The following is a 7229-nucleotide window of genomic DNA, read 5'->3' on the forward strand; positions in this document are numbered from 1 at the left end:
CGACCCAGAGATTGAATCCATGTCTTTTGTGTCTCCTGCAATGGCAGGCGAAATTAATAATTAAAGAGCTCTTATGATTAAGTCATTTGATCCAGTTTCCATGTGGTTTTCAGATGCCACAACAAAAGCTTTGCCATTGACAGTTCCGAGTAGAATTAGAGGAGGTGCTGCTGTGCGGATGGTACTGGTGATGATGATGACTTTTTATTGACATTTCACTACCTACAACCCCAAGATGCAGGCAGTGACCTGGACTCAACAACAATTATGCAGCCTATTTCATTAAAAATAGCAAAAATAATAACAGATCATATTCACTGAGCACTTACTATGTGTCAATTTGATCTAAATATTATATACTTTTTGTCAAATGTAATTCTTGTTATCACACTCTATGGGCTTCCCAGGTGTCACGGTGGTAAAGAATCTACCTGCCAATGCAGGAGATGCAAGAGACTCAGGTTCAATCCCTTGGTTGTGAGAAGAAAATGGCAACCCAATTAGTATTCTTTCCTGCAAAATTCTATGGATAGAGGAGCTTGGTGGGCCACAGTCCTTGGGGTCCACAGAATCAGACATAACTGACTGACTAAGCCTATACACTGCCACTCTATGCAGTAAACTCTACCATTATTCCATTTAAGCCAATGAGGACACTGAAGCTGAAAAAGCTGATGACTTTCTCAAGATTGCATCAAGATTAGAGTGGGAAAACTCTGTCAGACTCCAGAGGTATATATTTATTTATTACCCTAAACAAACATGACATGGACACCTGCTGCCACCGACTGACCTAGCATTCTTCCTCCACACCATCGTGGTTCATTCCAATATCACATCCTGACTGCACATCATGAATCCTGAAGAAACTGCAACCTATACAATTCGGATTCTTCAATCATCCTATCAGGTAGGTTATTATCTACATCTGACAGAAGCATGGCAAGGCTCAATGGGCATGAAAATTTCACAAAGATTAAAAGGCATGTGAGGAGCAGAGCAGGACAGCATATCCTCTAGTGTTTTTGCACCACAGCCTGGTGCTAACAATGACAGTAACATCACTGCCCTTAGGAGCATCCTGCCCTCCACATACGCTATCTCAGATATAACTTCAGTGAGTCTGTGAAGTAGTTGCACGTGGTACAAAACAGGAGACAGAGATTCAGTGTAATTAACCAAAGGCAGACTGATCACAGGGAACAGAGAAAACATTCCTATCCCACATCCAGATGTCAAAGCTCAGATGTTAAAACATAAGATGTTGATGAGCAGGTTGATGATGAGAAGCAGTTCAATCACTCAGTCATGTCCGACTCTTTATGACACCATGGACTGCAGCACGCCAGGCTTCCCAGTCCATCACCAACTCCCAGAGCTTGCTCAACTCATGTCCGTTGAGTCGGTGATGCCAACCAACCATCTCATCCTCTGTTGTCCCCTTCTCCTCCTGCCTTCAATCTTTCCCAGCATCAGGGTCTTTTCATATGAGTCAGGTCTTCGCATCAGGTGGCCAAAGTATTGGAGTTTCAGCTTCAGCATCAGTCCTTCCAATGAATATTTAGGACTGATTTCCTTTAGGATGGACTGGTTGGGTCTCCTTGTAGTTCAAGGGACTCTCAAGAGCCTTCTTCAGCACCACAGTTCAAATGTATCAATTGTTTGGTGCTTAACTTGCTTCCCTGGAGGCTCAGATGGTAAAGCCTCTGCCTGCAATGTGGGAGACCTAGGTTCAATCCCTGGGTCGGGAAGATCCCCAAGAGAAGGAAATGGCAACCCACTCCAGTACTCTTGCCTGGAAAATTCCATGGACTGAAGAGCCTGGTAGGCTGTAGTCCATGGGGTCACAAAGAGTCAGACACGACTGAGCGACTCACTTTCACTTTCACTTTCAACTTTCTTTATGGTCCAACTCTCACATCCATACATGACTACTGGAAAAATCATAGCTTTGACTAGATGGACCCTCGTCGGCAAAGTAATGTATCTGATTTTTAATATGCTGTCCAGGCTGCTCTAAGCTTTTCTTCCAAGGAGCAAGCATCTTTTAATTTCATTGCTGCAATCACCATCTGCAGTGATTTTGGAGCCCCAAAAATTGAAGTCTCTCACTATTTCCACTGTTTCCCCATCTATTTGCCATGAAGTGATGGGACCAGATGCCATGATCTTAGTTTTCTGAATGTTGAGTTTTAAGCCAACTTTTTCACTCTCCTCTTTCACTTTCATCAAGAGGCTCTTTAGTTCTTCTTTGCTTTCTGCCATAAGGGTAGTATCATCTGCATATCTGAGGTTTTTGATATTTCTCCCAGCAATCTTGATCCCAGCTTGTGCTTCATCCAGGCCAGCATTTCACATGACGTACTCTGCATATAAATAGGTAGGGTGATAATATACAGCCTTGATGTACTCCTTTCCCAATTTAGAACAAGTCTGTTTATCCATGTCTTGTTCTAACTGTTGCTTCTTGACCTGCATACAGATTTCTAAGGAGGTAGGTCAGGTGGTCTGGTATTCCCATCTCTTTCAGATTTTTCCACAGTTTGTTGTAATCCACTCAGTCAAAGGCTTTGGCGTAATAAATAAAGCAGAAGTAGATGTCTTTTCTGGAACTCTCTTGCTTTTTCAACGATCCAAAGGATGTTAGCAATTTGATCTGTGGTTCCTCTGCCTTTTCTAAATCCAGCTTGAACATCTGGAAGTTCTTGGTTCATGTACTACTGAAACCTGGCTTGGAGAATTTTGAGCATTACTTTCCTAGCGTGTGAGATGAGTGCAATTGTGCAGTAGTTTGAACATTCTTTGGCATTGCCTTTCTTTGGGATTTGGAATGAAAACAGACCTTTTCCAGTCCTGTGGCCTCTGTTGAGTTTTCCAAATTTGCTGGCATATTGAGTGCAGCACTTTCACAGCATCATCTTTCAGGATTTGAAATAGCTGAGCTGGAATTTCATCACTTCCACTAGTTTCATTTGTAGTGATCCTTCCTAAGGCCCACTTGACTTTGCATTCCAGGATGTCTGGCTCTAGGTGAGTGATCACACCATTATGGTTATCTGGGTCATGAAGATCTTTTTCGTATAGTTCTATGTATTCTTGCCACTTCTTAATATCTTCTGCTTCTGTTAGGTCCATACCATTTCTCTCTTTTATTGTGCCCATCTTTGCATGAAATTTTCCCTTGGTATCACTATTTCTTGAAGAGATCTTTAGTCTTTCCCATTCTATTGTTCTCCTCTATCTCTTCGCATTGATCACTAAAGAGGGCTTTCTTATCTCCCCTTGCTATTCTTTGGAACTCTGCATTCAAATGGATATATATCTTTCCTTTTTTCATTTGCCTTTCACTTCTCTTATTTTCTCAGCTATTTGTAAGCCCTCCTCAGACAACCATTTTGCCTTTTTGCATTTCTTTTTCCTGGGGATGGTCTTGATCACTGCCTCCTGTACAGTATCACGAACTTCCATCCATTGTTCTTCAGGCACTGTGTCTTTCAGACCTAATCCTTTGAATCTATTTGTCACTTCCACTGTATAATTGTAAGGGATTTTATTTCAATCATACCTGAATGGTCTGGTGGTTTTCCCTACTTTCTTCAATTTAAGTCTGAATTTCGCAATAAGGAGTTCATTATCTGAGCCACAGTCAGCTCCCAGTCTTGTTTTTGCTGACTGTATAGAGCATCTCCATCTTTGGCTTCAAAGAATATAATCAATCTGATTTCAATGTTGACCACCTGGTGACGTCTGTGTGTAGACTCTTCTCTCGTGTTGTTGAAAGAGGGTGTTTGCTATGACCAGTGCGTTCTCTTGGCAAAACTCGGTTAGCCTTTGCCCTGAGTCATTTTGTACTCCAAGGCCACATTTGCCTGTTACTCCAGGTTATCTCTTGACCTCCTACTTTTGCATTCCAGTCCCCTATAATGAAAAGGACATCTTTTTGGGGTGTTGAGAATGATGTGCCCTTAATGAAGAGGTGCTTTTCAGTTCACAGAGTTCTCATAATGACACCAACTCACTGATAGGTCTTTACAGGAAAGGGGGCCATAGTACTCCCAGCCCAGAGACCCCTATGTCTCATCTGGCTCCTCTCTGAAGAAATTAACCCTCCTTCCATCTCCCTCAATATGTGCTCAACACTCAGACACATACACATCAAGGTCCTCGTTTAGCCCACTAGTATGCATGAACCCAAAATGAGCTCCACAATAAGACAGTGAAATTTAAATGGTTGTTCTACAGTTTTCAAGGAATTATTTTGAAAAGATTCTTCCTGGTGAATCCCAGTTCAGTTTCATTCAGACCACCCATAGGGAAAACTTGCCACATTACAGGAGTAAAGAACCCAGACTACATCTCTACCCTGATGCCCCTTCATCAGATTCCACAGTCCTCTTATTTGTACATATTTGCAAACCACCATTTATACCTACTAGTGAATGCCAATGAGTTCCTCAAGAAATAGAGAAAAATGCATCAAAGTTCATGGACTCTGTAACACTTAGAGCTTATCTTTGTTTAAATAAGATACTGTTATGATTTCTCTGCTTTTGAGGAAGTTAGAAACCAAACCAGCATCTCTGACTTCCTGTTACTGGGCTTCTCGCAACACACAGAGCAACAGCCTCTCCTGTTCGGGCTCTTCCTGGCCGTGTACCTGGTCACTGTGCTGGGGAACCTGCTCATCATCCTGGCCATCAGCTCTGACCACCCACCTCCACAACCCCATGTACTTCTTCCTGGCCAACCTGTCCTTCACCGACACCTGCTTCTCCTGCACCATCACCCCCAAGGTGCTGCTCAACATCCACACACAGCACTACACCATCTCCCACATTGGGTGCTTCATGCAGATGTTCTTCTTCATGGAATTGACTCTGCTGGATGACTTCCTGCTGGCTGTGATGGCCTATGACCGCTACGTGGCCATCTGCCTTCCTCTCCACTACACCACCATCATGGGGCCCCAGAACTGCCTGCTGCTGGTCGCTGCATCCTGGCTCAGCTCCCACCTCCTGGCCTTCTCCCTCTGTCTCCTTATGTCTCAGTTCTCCTTCTGCACCTCCCATGCCATCCCACACTACTTCTGTGATCTTCTCCCACTCCTCAAACTTCCCTGCTCAGACACACATCTTTCAGGTCACCATGTTAACTGAAGCTATTCTCTCAGGTCTGATTCCTCTCACCTGTGTCTTAGTGTCATCTGCCCACATCATCCTCACCATCCTCAGGATCCCATCTCCTGGAGGGAAGCACAAAGTCTTCTCTACCTGAGACTCTCCTCTAACAGTAATCACTCTCTACTACAGGATACTCTTTCTGGTGTATTTTCAGCCCTCATCCTCCTACTCAGCAGACACTGGGATGGCAGCATCTGTGGTGTACACAATGGTCACCCCCATGCTGAACCCCTTATCTACAGCCTGAGGAACAGACAGATAAATGAGGCTTTGTGCAGATTCTTCTGTTGGGGAAAATGTTCTACTCAGTAAAAGGTCCTGTCCCAGATTAAAAGCGCAGACTAATCACCTGCTTCATAGACGTCTTCACTGTGTCTTTGAAAAACTCAGATTCAAAGCAGGTTGTGTTCAGCATCGCAAATGGGTTTAAAGATGGAGAATGCCTAACCTGGGTGGACTGGAATACAATCACCTGGCCAAGGACAGAGATAAAGCCTGGGAATGAGGTGACCAGCAGTCCCTGCCACGTGACTTGATTACTGGACATAGGTGCCAAGCAGATTCAAACCAGAGAGTGGGAATCATCAAAGAAGAAATCAGACAGCATACAGGTTCTTGGAGGAAGCCCAAGTGTCAACTCGGTCTATAGCTAACCTGTCCATTCAACTACAAGATGCTGACAATATCTGGAAGGGTTAAGTGTCTGAGTTTCAGGGACCATTTTCAAGTCCATCTTTGAAAACATTTCACTTATAGGGATTCAGCTACACAGGGAGAATGCTGAACAGAAGACATACTATTTTCTGGGAATAGTGAGCAAGAATAATTCTAGGAGAGGAAACCTGGAACAGGTAGAGTGGCAACTGGTCCAAAATCATACACCTGACATTAGAACTAAGACTGTGATTGTGAGGGATTATGAATTATTGGAATAGATACACAATTCTTTTTACTTTTAAGCTCTGGCTTATTTCATTTTTCTACACTTCAGAGAAAAATATTTATTCATTATAGCAAGTTTGTAAAACATACAAATGGCAAAAAGAAAAAAAGAAAACATTCTCTATCCCTCCATTTAAAGACAACCACTGATGAATATTCACATCATTTCCCTCCTGTCCTTTATAATTCCTTTTGTCTCTTCCTGTGCTGAGAAAATCCTGGACATACAATTATATAAGTTTTTGCCTAACTTTATAATACAGGCTAAATTGAGAGTCCCTTAGACAGCAAGGAGATCAAACCAGTCAATCCTAAAGGAAACCAGTCCTGAATATTCATTGGAATGACTGATGCTGAAACTGAAGCTCCAATACTTTGGCCACCTGATGTGAAGAACAGACTCATTGGAAAATGCCCTGATGCTGGAGAAGATTGAAGGCAGGAGGAGAAGGGGACGACAGAGGAAGAGATGGTTGGATGGCATCACCGACTGGATGGACATGAGTTTGAGCAAGCTCTGGGAGTTGGTGCTGGACAGGGAAGCCTGGCGTGCTGCAGTCCATGAGGTCAAAAAGACTCGGACATGACTGAGCAACTGAACTGACTGATAATACAAGTTGTCACCACATTGTTAATGCCTCCAGAACATTTGACTCACTGACATCACATCAGATGAAAGGTCCATGACTTATAGAATGTTTCCCCATTGTTGGATGATTAGGAGATTTCTAAATGTTCACTATTACAAATAATGATGCAATGAAAGTCCCTGAAAAGAAAGAAAGTTTATATTCATAGTCTGTAATTTTTAATATTTCAAAAGTCGAATGTGTAAGAAGAACATTTTGGAAGCTCTTTTATCCATGCTGCCAGAATACCAAATAAGAGTATCCTTTTGTCTCAATCCTCTCCATATTTCCCCCTAAATGTAACTATTACGATAGCCAAAATGTATGTCCTTGCTTTATTTCAACTTTTTGTTTATTGATGCAGGGACAATTTTCCTGAGTTATTAACCAATTTTTTAAATTCTCTTATTAATTGCTTATTCATGTCATCTGCCTATTCTCTTCTGGGAATTTTTATTTACTTGCATGGGCCTTTTCA

The 7229-nt window shown here is 42.5% G+C and overlaps 1 pseudogene; it reads left to right on the forward strand.

Annotated features, from left to right (window-relative positions):
• The first annotated feature begins 853 nt into the window (after positions 1 to 853).
• Positions 854 to 5492, forward strand: LOC123328757 (annotated as a pseudogene).
• Positions 5493 to 7229: the final 1737 nt, after the last annotated feature.

This window comes from Bubalus bubalis, chromosome 12, assembly GCF_019923935.1.
Source record: "Bubalus bubalis isolate 160015118507 breed Murrah chromosome 12, NDDB_SH_1, whole genome shotgun sequence".
In the NCBI taxonomy this organism is placed as follows: Eukaryota; Metazoa; Chordata; class Mammalia; order Artiodactyla; family Bovidae; genus Bubalus; species Bubalus bubalis.